Genomic DNA, 22,972 nt, shown 5'->3' with positions numbered 1-22,972 from the left:
GTCAAATATGTAATAGGCATATGATAAGATAATACATTTGACAGATTAATTCAAACGTTGTTGATCTGTACTACAAGTTTGAATTCAACAATATCAATCATATCATTGGCACCATCATAAATGAGCTCATAATTGACATCTTTAGGAATTTCAATTGTAATATTCATAGTGTTGGTTTTCGTGTTCTCCTAGCTGTCTAAGAAGCGTGGAAACTGTATGATCTATTTCTCCCACAAAAATATCAAATGTAAGGGATTGGATTCCAACAAATATTTCTACAAACAAACAAATGGATATCATTCATTGTGCTCAAGAGTGATGTTTAAGGGAGGGGTACTGAGGTTTAAGAAGGATGGGAAAGAATGCTTGAGAAATGCTTACATAAAGTATTTTAGTCTCAAAACTAATGCCCACAAAATCCGTTCTCATGAAAATGTAGGATATTTATTTATAGATCATCGTCAATGATTTGTAGACCAGTATCAAATTAGATTTGGTGTATAGTGGTCAAACTGGATTGAATTATCAAAATTTCAAATTCTTCAACTCAATCAATTTAATGTAGTAAGCTTGGTATTTTCACAACATGCCATGCAACACACCTAACTTGTGATTGGCTAATTTACAATTTATTTAATAGAGGAGAAGTTTGTGATATCAGGACACCATTCTTGTAACATACGCAACTCCCAAGGTTACTTTATGGAGGTGGGGTATCAAAATATCTCTTCCCATGACTATATTAGACCCCTTTTCTAAAGTTTCCATCATCTTCTCTGCATCTTCTACTCATTGAGAGCTTTCCAATGATATAAATTTTACTTAATTTTGAGTTATGTGGACAAAGTTATGGCCCTCATAATATTTTTTAGTTATGTCCCATCAACATCCATACAACTGACATGTGGCTATCACATGGTGGTCCTGCCATGTGTCACCACCATCCTACACAATGTCACCAAGTCTTGTGGCTCATAGGTGTCATGCACACACATTTCGTCGCCATATTGTGTCATTTCTGCAAGACATTCATGCCAATGACCAAGTCACTTATGGATTTAGGTTTTTTGTAAAAGCCTCATTTATAAAAGTCTCAAATTAGTAGATCTCAGATATGTATTTTGTCCAAGAATGGGAAAGTACTTATAGGAATGGTAGCTAATATATTTTGGATTCCCGCTCTTGAATTTGTCTAATAACAATGAGGGATTGTCACATTTGATGATATGTCAACTAATGGTTTTCAATATAGATTCTATCAATGTTGGGTTTCCCAAATGTGCTCATTAAAAAAAGTTCTATATTTTGGGACTTCCGCTAGGGTTAATATTTGAACCTTTTAGATACCTCTATTTTCCATCCCATGAGACTTAGCTACCACATTAACTCCTTTCTGACAATCATGGCACATCATCTTTCCATGTCATCATGTCATGTCATTGATCACACATCAATAGCCATATCGCAAGCCACACCATCTATCTTGTTGGCATATGGCTCCAAGTTCTTAAGAAATGGGCATTTACCAAAATTTCTAAATTTTTGGACTTCTAAATCTGGGTTCTGTTCAGCGATGAGAAATACCAACAAAGGAAACTACCAAAATATGGTACTAACAAACATCTAGATTTTGTCAAATGATGGAGAAAGCTCCCAATAACTATTCGAAAGAGGAATAGATGGATTTCGGGCCTTTTGGATCCATCCAAGATCTATTGGCAAATGAGAAATACTAACAAAAGGAAACATCCAAAATCTGGATCTAATGGGGATCCAAATTCTATTTTATAGTGCTACAAGCTTCATTAATGGTCAAAATCTGAATCCAGATAAATATTCAAGTTTCCTTTTAGGAAAAACTATATATCTATAGCTCCACCCTTTTATCCCTCTTCTATCTAAGCCTACAGTCTTAGCATTGTCGAGCCATGTGACCTAGTGCATGGCTAATGAATTCAAACATCCATATATAGACAAATCCTTAAGTGTCCCTTTTAGGAAACGCTGAATTTTTGGATATTTTCCCTTTTATCCCTCTTTTAGCTAAGCGTATGGCCCTAGCCTTGCTGACCCATATGTCCTAGTGCTCGGCTAAAGACCCCCATCCTCCAATTTTTAAGAGATTATAGACTTCAACAACTATTTCCTAACTTTCTCCTTGTATTTTTCTTCTAAATATTATTGGTGTATGATTTCCCAATTTCCTCTAAGGAGTCATAACTCCTACTTAGCTTGAAAAGGCATCTACGGTTCATGCCTACACAACTTAATTTTCACTTTTTTAACCTAAGTTTCATAGCTAGAAAAAAACAAGCATTTGCATTCATTGAAAATGATTGTACCAATGAATGAAGTCCTTCCCATATTATGTTATGCAACCAGCTCACAAAATAGAAGAAAGAGATAAATCAACAACATTAGAGGTAGCCTCTTCAAGGGGGCAACCTCCTTTACATTACACAAATGAACAATTGTTGGATGATACAAATGACAAGACCTCCTTTCTATATATAGGAGTCTAAGGGGTCACAATATAATCAGAGACGACATAATAATAATAATATAAGGGCACAACAATAACAATAATGGGCTTCTATGGGGAACAATAATAACAATATGGGGACAACATGGGCACAACAATAACAATAAGGGGCTACAATGACAATAATAATAAGTGAATACACTAGCATTATATGGACCTAACATGCCCCTCTCCTTCAAAAAAGTGTTGTCATCAATGCTTGAGTATTTCTAGATTCTTCTGTATAAAATTCTCATCCTCCCATGTGGAATATTCAGCGGGTAAGTTCTTTCACTTAATGAGATAACCTGAATTGATGGATTTCATTGTTTTTGAGTTCTTGTTTCTGTGACTGCTTCATGTTCGAATTCGATTTTTCCTTCCTCATCAAGTTCTGCCAATATTGTTTGAACTAGGAGCTTGTCACCTATAACCCTCTTTAAGCATGAAACATGGAAAGTTGGGTGCACTCGAGAAGATGTAGGAAGCTCCAATTCGTATGCCATAGTACCAATATTTTGCAACACCTTATACGTACCATAATACTTTGGTGATAATTTATTATCCTTCTTAGCTTGCTTGAGGGGCATTTGTTTTCTTGGTTGTAGTTGTAGAAATACCCAGTGAGCTACATAAAAAATTATTTCGCTATGATGTTCATTTGCCTGTTGTTTCATTCTATTCTGTGCCAAAGTGAGGTTATCCTTTAAGAGTTGGAGAACTTGTTGTTGATGCTCGATGTGATCTTCCACTTCTTGAGCCTTAGAATTTTCTCTTAAATATGATGTGATGGACGGTGGATGACATCCATAAAGTGGCATAAATGGAGTCATTTCGTTGCAGTATGGAAGGAAATGTTATACCACCATTCAGCTAAAGGCAACCATTTGACCCATTGTGTCTGTTTATCAGATACAAAGCAACAAAAATATCCTTCCAAAAATTTGTTCACTATCTTAGTTTTCCCATCAGATTGAGGATGATAAGATAAGCTATGAGCTAACTGCGTACCCAAACAAGAAAATAATTATGTCCAAAATTTTCCAATGAAAATGGGATCTCTGTCGCTTACAACAATCTTTTGGTTTCCATGTAGCTTTTGAATTGTTTCCATAAATGCAGTAGAAAATGTACTGGCTTTAAATGGATGGGATAATGCACAAAAGTGTGCATACTTGGTAATTCTATCAACTACCACCATGATAACACTGTTTCCTTCGGACTTGGGTAAACCTGTGATAAAATCCATTGAAACATCCTCCCAACATTGACATGGAATTGATAAAGGTTGTAATAGAACTGAGGTCTTAATTGTCTCAATTTTATTTTGTTGGAAAACCAAACATTCTGCCGCAAACTTTTGAATATCAGACTTAAGGCGATCCCAAAAAAATTCCTTCTTAACCCTGTGGTAAGTTTTTAAAAATCCTGAGTGCCCTCCTAAGGGAGAGGTATGCAATCCCAAAATAATCTTTTGTTTGAGTTGGAATTCTTACAGAGGTATTAGCGATCTTTGTACCATAACGAATCATTTTTCCAGCTAAATGTATCAGATGTACTAGGATCTTGTTGCAACTTTTGAATGAGTGCCCACACTTCTTCGTCATTCTTCCATTCATCCCTTGCTTCACTTATCCAATCTAGTTTGATAATAGAAATTACACAAATAAATGCTTCCACGTCCTCATCCTTTCTTAAGAGTGCATTTGCAACAACATTTTTCTTCCCTTTTTTGTAAATGATTTCAAAGTCATAACCCAACATCTTTGTGACCAATTTTTTCTTCTCTTCTGAAGATAATCTTTGTTCTAAAAAGTATTTAATACTATCATGATTTGTTTTTACCTTAAAGTGTCTTCCCATTAGGTAAGGTCGAAATTTCTTAAGTGCGTGTAGTATTGGAAACATCTCCTTCTCATAAATAGATTTTTATAAATACTTTCTTTTGATTGGATGACTTTCAAAAGAAATGGGTCTTGCTTCTTGCATTAAAACAACACCAATTCCATTTCCTGAGGCATCACATGCCACAATAAAGGATTTTTTGAAGACTGGCGTAGCTAAGACTGGTGCTTGGCACAGTGCCTCTTTAATATGTTCAAAGGCCTTCATTGCTTCTAGTGTTTAAGAAAATGCATCTTTCTTCAGTAATGTTGTTAGAGGTGCTACTATTCTCCCATAATTCTTAAAAGACTTGTGATAATACCCTGTCAACTCGAGAAATCCTCGCAGATGCTTTATAGATGTGGGGATTTTCCATTCCTTAATGGCTTTAATTTTTCTAGGGTCTACCTTAACACCTTCATGAGATACAATATGACGTAGATATTCCTCCTCTTGTACTCCAAAGAAACATTTGGAGGTTTTTGCATATAATTGTTTATCCTCCAATAGTTTGAGCACCCTATAAACATTTTGAACATGATCCTTCGAAGACTTGCTATAGATTAGTATATCATCAAAAAATATTAAAATAAATTTTCTAAGGATTTGAAAATGGAATTCATCAAACCTTGAAATGTAGAAGGTGCATTGGTAAGGCAAAAAGGCATGACCAAAAATTCATAATGAACCTCATGAGTTCTAAATGTTGTTTTCGGAATGTCTTCAGTCTTCATTCTTATTTGATGATATCTTGAACAAAGATCCAACTTGGTGAAGTAAATTTTTGCATGCAATTCATCCAATAATTCATCAATGACAGGAATGGGAAATTTATCTTTAATAGTGATCTTGTTGAGCTCCCTATAAGCCAGACACATGCACCATGATCCATCCTTCTTGTGCACCAATACTATTGGAGTAGAGAAAGAACTTAGACTAGGTTGAGTTATAACAGCCTCTAGCATTTCTACAACCATACGTTCAATTTCACTCTTTTGGGCATAGGGATATCCGTAAGGCCTGATGTTTGGAGGAACATTTCCTGGAATCAAATGAATAGCATGCTCATGATCATGAATAGGTGGGAGGCCTTTGGGAGTCTCAAATACCTTGGAATGATTTTCCAAGACTTTTTGGAGATCTGAAGAAATAGATGATTTCGATGTGGGAACCTCTAGCGAACATAATTGTGCAATTATGCCTTGTTGTTCTTTCTTCAGAAGCTTTGTCATGTCATTAGAGTTGATTATCTTTCTTGGTTTCCCTACGATACCCCTTCATTCAACTTCATTTCCTTCCAAAAAAAAATTCAATAAAAGTTCTTGAAAATTAAAAGCTATCGTACCCAAAGGTATGTATCCATTGGACTCCTAGTACAAGATCAACACCACCCATTGGAATGAAAAGCATTGGACTACTCAATACATATTATCCCATGGATAATTTGATATTATGACACTTTTCAGAGAAATTAATGGTTCCTCCATTTGCAACCATCACTTAACACTCTAGTGCTCGATATAGGAATCAATTCAATTCCTTGGCTATCTTACAATGAATAAAATTATGGGTACTACCCAAATCAATCAACACAAATACCTTTTTCTTCTTGATATGTCCTTCTATCTTGAGAGTTTGAGGAGTGGTAATTCTGGCCAATGCATTACAAGATATGGTAGGAATCATTTCTTCTTTCTCTAGGGTTTGTTCTTAGTGTATATCCTCTTCTTTTGACATTTCTTGTTCCTTTTCTTCCTCCTCTTCACAATATATGTAAAATAATTTCTTCTCAGCACACTTATGGCCTTTAGTGTATTTTCTATCACAGCTGTAACAAATCCCTTTTTCTCTTTTTTGTTCCAATTATTATGGTGTCAGCCTTATAGGTTGTGGAAGGCTAGGGGCAACAACACTTCCATCTTTATAGTTGTGAGTGGTAGGATTCCTTGTTGCCATAATTTTTCTTTCAATTTTTCTTGCCAACCTGAATGCCTTCTCCAATGAATCAAGTTCCCAAAGGTGAACCTCATGTTGGATGTTATCCTTTAAAGTCCCTATGAGCACATTAATCCTATGCTCCTCTAGAATATCTTTTACCCTTATATTCAGTTTTTGGAAGTACTCAATGTGCTCCACCATTGAACCCTTTTGTTTGAGATTTATCAATTGGCTAAAAAAAGTGTTGCTTTTTGTATCCTCATAATGTGCTATCATTTCTCCTGTAAAAATTGACCAAGTGACAATTTACCATACAAACTTATTGGGTTCCAAATATAAAGTTGCAATGTGTACCTTTTGTGTGTTTTTCACATTATGGAGATCAAAATATTGCTCCATATGTAGTATCCATGTTACGGGATCCTTGCCATCAAAATTCCTCATATCAATCTTTGGAACATGGTGGGTCTTCAATCCAACGTTAGAGTCTATGAAATCATGATTAAAATTTATTTTGTTCTCGTCGTGAGTTTCCTTTACTACCCTTTTGCCATTAGTAAGCATTTCTTGTAGCAACTTTGTCAAATCTATCTTCAAATATTCCATGTTTCCTTTAAGTTTTGCTTCTATACCATCCATATTAGCTTCCATGCCATCCATATTAGCTTCCATTCCATTATTTAAACCATCCATCTTAGCTTTAGTTACTTTTTGTGAGAGCGAAATTTGTTGCACTTGGTCTCGTAATTTTGATATATCATGTTGCATTTCTTTTTCTTCTTCATGTGTCATAGTAGATATTTCGGGTTGCTTACTAGGTATTTCCATTTTATTTCTTTAGGTCATGAATGAATGATAATTATGCTTCACAAGGCCATTTGAATCACTTCAAACTACTTTCTCAAACAAAACTTATTCAAATTTAAAAAAAAAAATACACACCTTTTTTTTCCGCTTTGTATGTGCTCGATCTTGAAATGACTATAACTCTATACTTTTGGATCTTCCAAGTTCTGAAATTTTGGCTTGAGATATCCCTCAAAGCCCACTTTCCAACCCCATAAGTTTGATCATGATTGGATTCTCCAAAAATGATTTATGCCCAATCTTCTGTGATGACCAGATTATAGACGTGTTCAATAGAGCGAACTTTTAAGACGTGCCACATGTCATGTTTTCAACTTTCATCCCTGAAAATGATACCCAACAAACTGCAGTTCGTCTTATTTTTGTCACACTTTATGAAACTTAAATCCTATTCTCAGAGAGAGAGAGTTATGACGATTTTCCCAAGGTGACTTGTTTGAGATCGAATTTGGGAGCCTGCAACAATCCTAACTTCCTCATTTCATATCTTTGAAAATATAGCAAGACAAGCTTTGAAATTTGGTCACGAGGTTCATCACAATTTCAGCTCAAATGTATTTTAATTTCATATTTTGAAGCTTCTTAGAAAAAACTTTATAGCAAACATTCCACGATGGCCTGTTTGAAGCAGTGAATCCCTAGAATCCAAAGCTCTGATACCAATTGGTATACAACCAACTCACAAAATAGAAGAAAGAGATAAATCATTGACTTCAGAAGTAGCCTCTTCAAGTGGGAAACCTCATTTACATTACACAAATGAACAATTCATGGATGATACTAATGACAAGACCTCCTTTCTATATATAAGATTCTAAGTGGTCACAATATAATCAGAGCCAACATTATAATGATAATGTAAGGGCACAATAATAACAATAGTGAGCTTCTATGGGGCACAATAATAACAATATGGGGACAACATGGACACAACAATAACAATAAGGGGATACAATGACTAATAATAATGGAATACACTAGTATTATAGGGATCTAACATATTATGATAGGTTTCTTAAGTTTATCAATGGGCTCGTTAGCTCTTAAGGTCATATTATGTGAATAATGCTTCCATTGAGTCTTCACTCTAAAGCCCGGGCCTTTGCTTATGATTTTCAGTCTACTTCATCAATGGAACCCACAACTCATACACAATAGACTTAAAGCTTCCTTTGGCTACTTGGTGTTAATAAATCCCAATGCAAATTACCCAATTATGCATCAATTAATATACTGAGGAAGGCCTTATAGGCATGCATAACCATACATAATACAAAATAACATGTATAGTAAAAAATGTACACAACGTTAATCATAATTACTTACAATATACATTTTTACTAGAGACATAATTTATACACATATTAATAATTTTGCACACAAATCTTGAATATATATCTCCTATAATGTACCACTAACTAGTTGTATACCTTTGACATTCATCTGAGCCATAGATAATGCTTCTATTAATCTATGAATGCCAAGTCACCCCCAAGCTAGGGCCATAACTCCATAAGAGTAAAGATCACCTAGAGCCAACTGCAACATATCCATGTCAATATCATACATGTACTAGGCCAAATGCTAACTTCATTAGTCTTCCTAACTATAATTCCAGATCCCCCACACTACCCAACCTAAGATAGTGCACCCCTACACTGCTTCTGTAGTCCATCAGGATGTACCATTTCTCCTCTTGAGCTTCAAATGTAAAAAAAAATTGAAGTTTCAAAAAGTTGTGGCTTTGGAAGTTCTGGTTGTTATTGGAAGTATTCTATGCACTCCTCGGGCCTCACAATGAGCATAAGATCCCATCTAATTCTCCCTCCAATATTTGAGCTTTCCTGAGATGAGAAAGGAGAATTGAACAAATAATTCACTAGGCACATTGGCACAGATAATTCTCCCTCCAAGCTCTAGCCTCTCCCAATATGAACAAGGAGAATTGTTCATCCAAATTCTTCCATATAATTCTCAACAATTTACTAGGTCACAAGGTTTGATGGTTGTTTAAGCTTGTAGCTCAACTAATCTCAACATAGCCACCATGAATTAGAGTTGAACTAGGGATAGGACAACAAGGTAACCCCAATAAATTCAAGAGGTCAGCTAGCACATGGTTTCTCTAAGAAAATTAGGTGGTTTAATGGTACCAACTCCCCCCAACATAATGGGGAACATGACTTATATGTGCATGCGTTGTCTTTCCCAAGTGCCATGTGAGGAACTCATGTCCTCCTAATTGGACATAAGATATAATATCCTTTAATAACTATGGATTTCACTCTAAGTGGCTTTGTAAATGTTTTTCATTTACTAGGCTTGAGAACTATGTCATGGTTCTACCCTGTCATCTTTCCCTCTTGTGGAGTTCTTGCCCCAATACTCTTTATGTTGGGTGGTTTGTAGCCATCATTTATTTTTTTATTATCATGTGTGTGATTACATTTTACAATATTGGGCTCATTGGACTTAAAATAGATAATCAGACGAATGCATGCCCCAAAAAAAATAAACGCTTGAATATACATGGGCATACAAGCCCAACACAACCCAACTCACTCACCTAACAACAAGATGCATGAATACATAGAAGGGGTCATCCTAGGTATTTTGCAATTATCTTAACTTAACTATGTCATTTGGCATCAAAGTAAATTGAGTTTAGTTGTGTCATTTGATACCAAAGAAAGGTTGATTTTAGATAGAGAGAGGGTTATGTGTATGAAACTTCTTAGAAGCTAGGTAAAATCTATGAAAGGGAATGATTAAAAAAGTGGTAAGGTGATAATAAATAAAGAAGTGCAACTAAGAAGAAAAGGTGGTAAAGTGATTAGATATATATATCTATATATATATATATATATATATATATATATATATATATATATACAACTACTAATCATAGAACACTTGGAAAACAAGATACAATAGAAGAAATACATCATGTCAAAAGGCAGAGTAAGAGACTATTGAATAGCTTTGAAGGGTGAGTAATGGACCACTCAATGGGGTGGCTAGTATAGCAATGTGATTAATTGACATTGGTAACTGAAGAGTGGTTGAAATGAGAATAGAGGATAGGGATGATAACAACCTACAACTCTATATATTTGTGTAAGTCTTTATTAAGTGGAGGAAATAATTGTATGAATTCACTAGTTATTTGCAAAAGGATTCACATGGCAAAGGAATGTATAAATTCACTAGTTAATGGAAATAGAATTCAAATGATTAAAATTGATATGTAAACTTCCATGGATATTCCATTAAATAGTTTTCCAAAACAAATCTGATAAAATTATATTTAAGATCTGAAATTATACACTATTACAAGTTTATTAAATTTTTGGATCTGTAGATTTACTATTAATAGTGCATGCATGCGGATTAAAATTATTCATAAAATAGAGAATGAAAAAACTAAATCTCTCACACACATAAGACATAAGATATGCTCTAGGAAACCATTTCAAGAGAAAACCCAACCAGAAAGTGAGGTCACTCCACTCTCTTTCTCTATTTGGAAATATAGTTGCAGGTACAAAAAGGTATGGCTTGTTGTGGGTTGCTAAAGTGCACAAATCCTCTTTGTGTGCTCTACCTACTATCCCTCTTGGTTATTTTTTCTCAACTACGGAACAAATTAACTCGAAAAAATGGAATCCCTTTTCCTCCTGATGGCATGATTAAAACAAAACCTAATACCATACTAGTGGTTAAGTTTGACTACCTCAAATCTTAACCAAAGTTATGTTATAGACTCTTCTAGAGAATTTTACATCATAATCACGTCGATATACCTTTTCCATGAATAATGGGGGCTGACACAACATCGTCCTAAATTATGTGTGTGAAAATAGGAAGGTCAACTTCTTAGTGGCATAACCTTCACATACAGACTTCGATTGATGCTCTTCTTGCATTGTTGGAAATATCTTTGTGCGTAGAACAACATGCAAAGGTGTAGCACTAGTCGGTGAAAGTTTTACCCAAAAAAAGCATCGTTTGATTCCTCAAAACTCTCCCGGAAGGTTTCAGGCCTTGTTCTGCCAAATTGAGTTACGTAGGTAAAAAAAGTTTTGTGAGTTCATTCCTCCACTTTTTCCACTTTGAATGCATCGAGATGGATGAAAAACAATATAATGATCCAATCTGGATCACACCTCTCCATTTTGGGAGGATTTTAATCCCCAAAAGCTTTTATTGAATGAGGTGAGTAAATTTTTCCTCCACCTTCTCTCTAGTGTACCATTTAGCTTTGCCTGGAAGTTTTCATGTCAACCCAATATGTCAAAGGTCATGCTCCCCATGTATTGTAGTTTTGGACCTCTTCTAGAAAACTATATCTTTTGTCAACTATGCCTAAGCATCTGGTGCCAAAGTATAGAAGGTAGGACATGTTCCTCTTCTTGATCTAACATGGAAGGCTCATAGAGTTTCAGATTCTCTACAATCATAACAAAGTAAATGTGCATATATGGTGGTAAACTTAGTCTATAGGAATTATCACCCACCTTTTCTAGTATCTCAAAGATACCATACCTTAATGCCTTGATTTTCTTACTGAGCCCTTGAAGCCTCTCCTTGTTCAATTGTAACCATACTCTGTCTCCCACCTTAAACAATTTCTCTGTTCTGTGTTGATCATGCTAGGCCTTATACTTCTCCTATGACTTTTGTAATGTCTCTTATACCTATAAATGGATATTCCTGATATTCTCTATAAAAATTTCACCCCTCAAGGCATCTCTTGTAAGATCTTCCCTCACTCCTCCTTGCTTCCCATATGCAACATCTGAAGGAGAAGGTGGAAAATATCCAAAACAAGTTTCAAATGGGAACATTCCTGTAGAAGTGTGGACTACTTTGTTGTAAGAATGTTGTGAATATACCATACGTTCATCCTAGGTCTTCATATGCTTATGTTTGTATCCCATCAAAAGTTGCACCAAAGTCCTATTCACTACTTTTGTCTACCCATCTACCTGTGGATAAATGTTGTAGATACTTTCAACTTCGTTTCCATCTTATCCCACAATGTAGTCCTCGCAGATGCTTTATGGATGTATTATTGAATAAAGATGCATTTTCATGGACTCCAGAAGAAACAAAGGCCTTTGAACATCTTAAAGAGGCAATGTGCCAAGCACCGGTCTTAGCTACACCGGACTTCACAAAAACCTTTATTGTGGAATGTGATGCTTCAGGAAATGGAATTGGTGCTGTTCTAATGCAAGATGAAAGACCCATTGCTTTTGAAAGTCGTCCAATCAAGGGAAAGTTTTTAAGCAAAGCTATTTATGAGAAGGAAATGTTGGCAATACTCCATGCACTTAAGAAATGGCGACCCTACCTAATGGGAAGACACTTCAAGGTAAAAACGGATCATGATAGCCTTAAATACTTTTTAGAACAAATATTATCCTCTGAAAAGCAACAAAAGTGGGTCACAAAGATGTTGGGTTATGACTTTGAAATCATCTACAAAAAAGGGAAGCAAAATGTGGTGGCAAATGCACTCTCAAGAAAGGATGAGGATGTGGAAGCATTGTTGTGTGCCATTTCTATTATCCAACCAGATTGGATAAATGAAGCAAGGGAGGAGTAGAAGAATGATGAAGAAGTGTGGGCACTTATTCGAAAGTTACAACAAGATTCCAGTACATCTGATACATTTAGCTGGCAAAATGATTCATTATGGTACAAAGATCGCTTATACCTCTGTAAGAATTCCCAGCTAAAACAAAAGATTCTTATAGAATTGCACACTTCTCCCTTAGGAGGGCACTCAGGATTTTTAAAAACTTACCACAGGGTTAAGAAGGAATTTTTTTGGGATGGCCTTAAATTAGATATTCAAGAGTTTGTGGCGGAATGTTTGGTTTTCCAACAAAATAAATTTGAAACAATTAAGACACCGGGTTTATTACAACCTTTATCCATTCCAAGCCAACGTTGGGAGGAGGTTTCAATGGATTTTATCACAGGTTTACCCAAGTCTAAGAGAAAGAGTGTCATCATGGAGGTAGTTGAAAAACTTACCAAGTATGCACACTTTTGTGCATTATCACATCCATTTAAAGCCAGTACAATTTCTACTGCATTTATGGAAATAATTCAAAAGCTACATGGAAACCCAAATATTATTGTAAGTGACAGAGATCCCATTTTCACAGGAAATTTTTGGACAAAATTATTTTCTTGTCTTGGTACTCAGTTAGCTCATAGCTCATCTTATCATCCTCAATCTGATGTGCAAACTGAGATAGTAAACAAATGTTTGGAAGCATATCTTCGTTGCTTTGTATATGATAAACAGACACAATGGGTCAAATGGTTGCCTCTGGCTGAATGGTGGTATAACACTTCCTTCCATATAGCAACAAAAATGACCCCATTTATGGCACTTTATGGGTATCAACCACCATCCATCACATCATATTTAAGAGAAAATTCTAAGGTTCAGGCAGTGGAACATCACATTGAACATCAACAACAAGTCCTCCAACTCTTAAAGGATAACCTCGTGTTGGCACATAATAGAATGAAACAACAGGCAGATCAACATCGCAACGAAAGAAGTTTTGATGTAGGTGATTGGGTATTCCTACGACTACAACCATATAAGCAAATGTCCCTCAAGCAAGCTAAGAAGGATAATAAATTATCAACAAAGTATTATGGTACGTACAAGGTGTTGCAAAAGATTGGTATTATGGCATACAAATTGGAGCTTCCTACAGCTTCTCGATTGCACCTAGTTTTCCATGTTTCATGTTTAAAGAAGGTTATAGGCAACAAGCTCCAAGTTCAAACAATATTCCCAGAACTTGACGAGGAAGGAAAAATTATATTGGAACCAGAAGCAGTCACAGAAACAAGAACTCGACAGCTAGGAAATCGATCAATTTCAAAGTCTCTTATCAAGTGGAAGAACTTATCCACTGAAGATTCCACATGGGAGGATGAAAATTTTATGTAGAAGTATCCAGAACTACTCAAGCATTGAGGACAACACTTTTTTGAAGGAGAGGGGCATGTTGGGTCCCCATAATACTAGTGATTACCCCATTACTATTGTAGTTATACCCCTTATAAATATTGTTGTGCCCCTATTGCCCCCATATTGTTATTACTGTGCCCCATAGAATCCCTCTATTGTTATTTTTGTGGCTTTATATTATTATTGTTAGGTCGGCTGGATTATATTGTGACTCCTTAGACTCCTATATATAGAAAGGAGGTTTTGTCATTTGAATCATCCAAGAATTGTTCATTTATGTAATGTAAAGGAGGTTGCCCCCTCGAAGAGGCTGAATTCTAAGGCGTTGATCTATCTTTTCTATCTTTTCTTGAGCTGGTTTCATAACACCATCCTTGATGAGCCAGTACTGGTTAGATCTTTGCATGAATATTAAATCTCTCATGCACATGTAGGGAATCCTAAACATGACTCCACATACATTAAGGGGAACCACATCTAGTTCTACTTTATCAATAAAATCAGCAATGACAACAAATCTAATTTTGCACTATTTTGTTACCTTCAACTCAACATCCCTATTTACCCATCCTAGTGGATATAGGTTTGGATGATCATTAACTTCCAACCCCAACTTCTTGACTAGCTATGTTTCAATGAGATTCACCTACAATCTTGAGTCAAACAAAGTATCAATCTTTGTCTTCTTGAGCTATATCTTTATATGGAATAGTTTGGTCATTTATTTCTCTTCCAATTGATGAAGGCTACTCAAACTCACCTCCTTCTGCACTGATGTACAGATGATCTTCTCATCCATTTCTTAGTTTCTTTCAACTTGGTTGCTTGAATCAGTGACCATGACATTCTTCTTATTATTATCTTTATTTTTGTTCATTGGGTTCAACTCTGGATGCAACTTCCAACACTTCTCCTCTATATGGCCATCAATGTTGCAGTGGTTGCTATGATCTTTGTAATGAAGTGATTTGGATGTCATCTTTTAATATTTCTCGCCTTTTTTCTTCTTCTTCTTCCCCTCCTTAGGAGTGTCTTGTTGCTCCTTCTGCTTTGATACACTTGATTGCTCTCACTTTAGGCCTATATTCTCCATGTATTTTTCTTGTACACAAGCCTCATCCACTTATTTAGGCTGGAACAACATCACTTGCTTCCATGGATGGTGGTGTAGACCCCCGAGATACTTGAGGAGTACATATGGGCTCTTTAGGGAAATAATCAATATTATGACCATCTTTCTGAACTCTTTGGTATACTCCTACACACTTTGGCCTGACGTTTTCCTGAAGTAATGCCACTGGATCCATTAGTCCTCTATGTGTACCCAATTGGGTTAAAATGTGACTTAATGAAGGTTTTGAATTCCTCCCACTTAGTCACTAGAGGTTCGTCCTCCAACCTTAAGGTCTCTGTGTGGCTCTCCCACCATGTTAGTGCATGGCCCTCTAATTTCAACTGAGAAAATGAAATATTTTGTCCTTCCTCAATTTGATGGATGTTGAAATAAACTTCCAATTGTTGCAACAAGTAATTCAACTTCAGAGCATCGATATCATTATGGTACAACTTGATATTGACTATTGATTCCATTTTAAATAGGGACTGTGATTAATTCACAACACTCAAACTAGGTTGATCTTTTTCAGGTTCTTTCTTCGGTTGGTTCTCCATTTATTCCTGATCTCTCGATCCCCCTTCTGATTTGTCATCTGCATTTGAACTCCCATATTCTCCAAATATCCCAATATTATTTCTCAGGGTTTCCTTGAGGAGGTTTACAATGTGATTTATGTCTGTGAGTTATTGTTTCAGTTGTGAAAACCTCACCTCTATATGATCACAAGGGTCATTCACAGATTCGTCGAGCATGATTAGGGTTTTACGATTTTTGGCCCCAACAATATAGATCCCCTGCAAATCTCCATAAAATACCAAAATACACTTCCTTTGATACCAATATGATCCATAAACTATCATGGATATTCCACAGAAGATTTCATAGCAACAAATCTAATAAAATTATTTTTAAGATATGAAATTATACACTAGTACAATTTTATTAAATTTTTGGATCTGTAGATTTACTGTTAATAGTGCATGCATGTGAATTAAAACTATGCATAGAGAACGGAAAAATAAAAGCTTAGAAACACACATAAGACACAAGATATGCTCTAGGAAAACCTTTTGGGAGAAAACCCAGCTGGAAGGTGAGGCCACTCCACTCTCTTTCTCCGTTGGGAAATATGGCTGCAAGTACAAAGAACTATGTATTGTGGCCCGTTGGCTACTACAATGCAAAAATCCTCTCTATGTGGTCTACCTCCTATCCCTCTTGGATATTTTTTCTTTTCTATGGAACAAATGCACTCGAAATAATGGAATCCCATTTCCTCCTAGTGGCCAAATTCTAACACAACCTAATAGCCTACTAGTGGTTAAGTTTGAATACCTCAACTCTTAACTAGAGTTACAATATAAAATATTCGAGAGTCTTTTAAATCATAATCATGTGGCTAGCCTTTTTCCCTGAAATGACATCCTCCCGAATTATGGGTGTGAAAACAGGAAGGTTAACTTCTGAGTGGCATAACTTTCGTGTACAGACTTAAATTGATATGCTTCTTATGTCACTGGAAAGATCTGTGTGTAGAATAAAATGAAAAGGTGCAATATTGAAATGGAAATTTTTACCCACAAATAAGTTCGTTTGATGCCTCAAAATGTTCCTGAAAGGTTTCAAACCCTGTTTTGCCAAACTGGGTCTCACCAATAAAAACGGTCCGATTTGCTAATTCCCTCACCTTTTCCACTCTAAAAGCATCGAGATGGATGAAAACCAATATAATTATCCAATATGGATCACACCTCCCGATTTTGGGAGGCTTTTGATACCCAAATGATTCTACTGAATGAGGTTAAGAAATTTTTCCTCCACCTTCTCTTTGGTGTACCATTTAGATTTGCCTGGACGTTGTCCTTTCAACCTAATCTTCCAAAGGTCATGCTACCCCTTTATTGTAGTTTTGGACCTCTTCTACAAAACTGTATCTTCTGGCAACTCTGCCTACGCATCTGGTGCCAAATCCTCCATAGAAGGTAGGGCATGTTCCTCTTCTTGATCTAGCATGGAAGGCTCATAGAGTTTCAAATTATCTACATTTAGAATGAGTAAATGCACATATACAGTGGTAAACTGAGACGATAGGAATTATCACTCACCTTTTCTAGTATCTCAAATGGACCATACCTCAGTTCCTTTATTTTATTACAAGGCCCCTGTAGCCTCTCCTTGTTCAATTGTAGCTATACTCAGTCTCCCACATTAAATATTTTTTATGTTTTGTGTTGATCATGCATGGCCTTATACTCGTCCTGTGACTTCTACAATGTATCTTGTACCTGTAGATGTATCTTCCTGATCTTATCAATAAAATTTTCAGCCCTCAAGGTGTCTCCTGTAAGAAATTCCCTCACTCCTCCTTGTAGCCCATATGCAATTTCCAATGGCGAAGGTGGAAAATATCCAAAACAAGTTGTAAATGGGGACTTTCCTGTAGAAGTGTTCATTGCTTTGTTTTAACAATGTTGTATACATACCATATTTTCATCCTAGATTTTTGAATGCTTGTGGTTGTATCCCCTTAGAAGTTTCACCAAATTCCTATTGACTACTTCTTTCTACCCATCTACCCGTGGATGGAATGTTGTAGATGTTTTCAAGTTTATGTCCATATTCTCCCACAATGTAGTCCAGAATACACTGAGAAATCTCATATCCATATCTCAAACGCTACTCCTTGGCATCCCAAAGTGCACCCAGGCCTGTCAAAAGAATAAGTTTGCTACTTCTTGCCCACTAATGGTCTTTTTATAGGGCATCAGAACACACATCTTGTTGAACCTCTCAACTACCATGAACATGTATTCATATTTGGTAATTGTTGGTTAACCTCCTGGAAAGTCCATGGAAATGCTTTCCCAAGGACGAGTGGGTACAGGTAAGGGATGATATAGACCCCATTTCCTATTACCAGGCTTGTTGGTACAACAAAGTGTTGGCTTAGTGGGTCCTAACCCAGGTTCAGAGTTAATTTCTCCAAACAAAACCCTACACTACTGGCCCTTTTGACATCAACCCACGTAGTGCAACCTAAAGTCTCACCTGAAGCAGTATGGGGGGATGCTGGAACCAAGTTTCCACATCCAGAGATCAGTGTGATGTCTTTTATTGACCTAGATCTGCCTTTGCATAGATCTATGATCCCCTAGGGCTCAATAATGAAACTTCCTTTAAACGGCCTCCAAACCTTTGCGAAGGTCTACGATAGGTCGTTGCAGACCCTTCATAGATGAATCAACCACTTATGTGCACCATAGAATAACCCTAGATCTGAGTTCACGCATATCTACTTAAGTACTTAATAAATATAACAGAATGTATTATAATCTTCACCGAAGTACTTAACAAGAATTGTGTACAGTTAATAAGACTTATCCAATAGAGTCACACATCAATAAATCAATAATTCATAAAGACATTATTCCATCACAACATATATCGCAACATAAATAATAGAAGTAAACAGATAAGCACATGAATTTCTTCAACAATCTTCTTTATTGATCTTCAATATGAAGTTACAGACTCAAACTGCCATGCGCACTCAGCCGTAGGGGTCTGCGCTCTCAGTTGAAAACTCTACTCTAGGCCCCCAGACACTCAGTTGCAAAGCCTTTTTCCTTGTATCTACGCGCTACTTACTTGCCCTTTTTCTCCTCTCTCTGTCGTAGACATAGATCTACCTTAGACTCTCTAAGACACACCTATTTATAGCTTTTTACATAAAATCCCATGGTCCGCGGACCATGGGTGGATCTCAAAACTAACTCGACTTTACATAGAAAAGGGGCTAAAACCCACTTTTGAATCCTAATTGTCTATGCACCTCGCATCCACAAATTTCAAAGACTTTACATATTTTTACCAAAATTTACATCAAAAATTGGGTTTTTAACCCCAAAACTAACCCATGGGACCCCATCCCAACATGCCTCCAACATAAAGGTCGCGACTCACCCTCAAGTCACTCAGCTGGCACATCAATCTTGCTGCGAGGATCCCCCAGCTCCACCTACACAACTGCAACCTTGGAAGCGCTCTACATAGCTTCCTGCATGACCTCTTCTACGAGCTGCTTTGTAGCTAGTCCTTTCGCAGCCAACTTCATCATTTGTTGTGTTTGTTGTAAGCCCATCATCTTATCCTGAATGTTAGTTGATACTTGGCAATATTCTTCTAACCAAGGTCCCAACTTGCCCTTAAGCATGACCTCCTTCTTTTGAGTTGCTTCTACCTGTGTGAGGAGCTACTTCCCCTCCTGCAACTTGGCGAGGTGCTTTGCTATAGAAATTGATCACATCATCACCCTAACCTCGTCGTACTACTTTTGGAGCTCACAAATCTTTGTATTCAATATCTGCAGGTTTGGGTCTTCATGAGGAGTTGTGACCAACTCCATCCCCTATTCAAACAAGGTCGTGCAATCAGTGACTGCGGCATCCAAAGTGGCCATCCCTTCCTTGATGGTGGCTCCTCATTGCTCCCTGACCTTGGGCAGAGTCATAGGCTATAATTTGAGTTGTAGCTCCATGATATTCATATTGAGTTCGAATTGAACTCACCCAACATCCGCCTTCGCCTCACGTACTCCTGCAACTAATTTCCAGATCTTGGCTTCCGGTTATGCATCCTCTGGGATGTGCAACTCCGGCATTATTTTGCACGCCTTTGCTACCGTGGCCTCCAACCTGGAACTTTGTTCCCGTATTGTAATTTCTTCCTTCAGGGCCTACGTTTTCTCAATGAAAATTTGTTCATTATTCACCCTATATCTGCTTATCAAATTGAGAGTGTGTTTCTCCCGAGCTCTCAATTCCTCTGTCACCCCTGCCTGTAGCGCATGAATAAATTAATTGGGGAGTGTTGCAATGTTCAGTGTGATGTCCTTAAGGGTACTTAAGATGACTCGTTCATCAACCAATTCTGCCCGTAGGAACCCTTCCGGTAGAGAAACCATGAGAAGGTCCAGGGTCCTTACAAATTCTGCAGCCTAACTTGTCCCTGTTGCCAGGCTCACTTGTGTTGCGCTCGCTTGAACTGTGCCCACATGTATCCTGCTAGTTTGGATATAAAGCTCATGTAGATCCTTCTGGATGCTGCCCAGCATCAGCATATACTGCTGCTTGAACTATTGTAGCAGTTTAGTTGTGGTGTCCCGGACTTTTTCGTCGATCTCATCAATATCGCCCTCTATCAACACCATGGGATCACCCTGCGCTTTATCTAACTTTTGCTTCTTGTGGGGACCTTCCCATTGTTCCTGTCTGTGCTTCCTTAGCCAAAATGGGGTTCTCTACCCCTCATCTCTTCTGCCACCCTATTCAAACTATTCTTCCTCCTCGGTCGCGGGTGAAGGGGATTTACTGCTTCTCTATGATTTGCACTGCTCTTACTCAGCCTACTCCTTAGCAGCGTGCTCCTTTTCCATTCGATCCTTTTCTGTGGCTTCCTTCTTCCGCTGCACGACCAACTTCTGCACAACCTGCTTTTCTGCATCCTTCCTTTTCTTTTCAGCCGAGCTGCCTGTGCCCTTAATGGTTCCAGTATCCAAATCTGATGGGGCACACCATTCTGTTGACTATCACTTAATGACCTTCTATATGTCATTACCTATGACTAAGTATGGTAAATCATACCATTTCTGTTGCAGGTCCTTTCATGCCTGAATGTATACACGATGGAAGACAACTTTGAACACAACATAAGCTAACAACTACTCGTACAAGGTTGGGGACAACCTTGGCACTAGTTGATGGCCATGCAGAGGTTGGATTCCATCAGAACCCAAAATATCTTTGCTTCAGTAACCCACACAATGTCCTTCGTGGCCTAAAGAGAGGTGAACTGTGCGGCCTCTAGAAATCCTTCCTTCAATGGAGGAAACTGGCTATCCTCCGGTAGCTCCCATATGACCAACACGATGGAGAGTAGCAAACACGAATAGTGAAATGGCTTGGTCTCATCTTGGACCTTGTGGATAGGTACCTTGACCAGTTAAACTACACACCCTTCACGCACTGTGTAGCTAAAGAGACCACGGGTGCCAGAACTTCGTTTGCACGACACTTCCTCATTACTTTTCCAACCAGGGTTTGTGTGGCAATTTGCACCATGGGATCGTTGATAGACGTGATTGAATATATGCATGACTTTTTCACAAGTGCAAACTCCATCTTAATTAGGTCCGCTAAATATTTTTCACCTACCTTTCCTCCAAACTCCTTGACCGGATTTAAGCCCTCATGTGTCTGGTGCGTGATCCTCTGGATGAGCATGTCAATGATGGGTATAAGCCCTCATAGCCATAAGCATCCATCATGGACTAGTGTAAGCAACTGACGAACATAGTCGTGTTGATAGTGGTGCGGTGATAGTGGGGTACCCACAATAGGTTCAACAACCCGAAATTCTCCACTCCGCGGATCCATTCCATTGTTTCTAACTCAATGACACCTGAGTCCAAGTAATATACATACTTCATATAATTTGTTGTCACAAGGTGAGGGAATCTCTCATGGTATTCCAGGTTCCAATCTTCCATCTTCAGCAGGGGGATCCACACAAGGCATGGGCCTTCGAAGGGGACATGCAACAGCAGCAGGGGTGTAGAAATAACAAATTTGCCTAAGTCAGGGTCCTTGGTGACCTTTGTTTTCCCCTTGCGTAGAGGGATATAGTCCTGCAACATTGAAATGGGCTCCATTCCCTCAGTTTCTATATCCTCGGTGCCCTGTCCTTCCTCGACCTCCAAATCGATAACCATCTCAGGCTGCTTGTCTCTCTTCTTCTTTTGATTCGCAGAGTGTTTTCTAGGTGACTTGTGCATCGGCATCAACTTCTTTTGCTTATTCTTCTTCGGCTTCTAGGTTTCTCTAACAAGGTTAGGCTTCGACCTATGTGATCTTGGAACTGTAGGCACAAGAGCCAGAGCTTCCATACTCACCACCTCTAGAGCAGCTCCTTCAGATGTGACATCTCCCCCAATGCTCATAGTCTCAGTAGGGCTTGGTCCTAACATGGTTTCAAGGATGAAATTTGGATTCAACTATGGTAAATTGGCAAATGTATGGCTCGCAACCAAATCCTAAAAGAACGAGTGGTTTATAAGCAATAGATAACTCAGCTCAAAAACTCTAAGTGTCCAAAGTGTTCTCTATTGGACCAGCACACGTAGTTTATAGAGGTTTTTGAATTCAAATCTCACCGTTCCCCCGAAAATTTGATCATTAATGTTGTTTTGGTGGTAGATCCTCAAATATTTTGGCCTTAAATGTTGCCAACCCACTCCTCTTAACCATCTTTTGGCTATCAAATCATGAACAGTGACTCCAACGGTCACTTTCCTACTATGCTGCACCGCACCTATCTTTATAGCGCAGCTTATTATACTGCAACTTCACCCTTTTCCACACAGTCCACCTGCCACATAGTATTCCAATCCTGGCAGTGTAGTTTATAGTCCTATGCTCCCTTACAACTGCCTGGAGAACTAAGATTGTCTTGCCGTCATATAGTCATTAAGCCGGGTCCCCCATATATGGCTTCAGTTGGCTTCCATTGACCCTTCCCAGAAAAGGTTCTCCATTCAGCTTTGCGAGTTGAACGACGCCTCCATCTATAATCGCTTTGATAA

This window comes from Pinus tabuliformis, chromosome 5_1 (genome assembly GCF_031772625.1).
Source record: "Pinus tabuliformis cultivar Carrire ecotype Pingquan chromosome 5_1, CPIR1, whole genome shotgun sequence".
Lineage (NCBI taxonomy): Eukaryota > Viridiplantae > Streptophyta > Pinopsida > Pinales > Pinaceae > Pinus > Pinus tabuliformis.
This window is presented reverse-complemented; position numbering follows the sequence as displayed.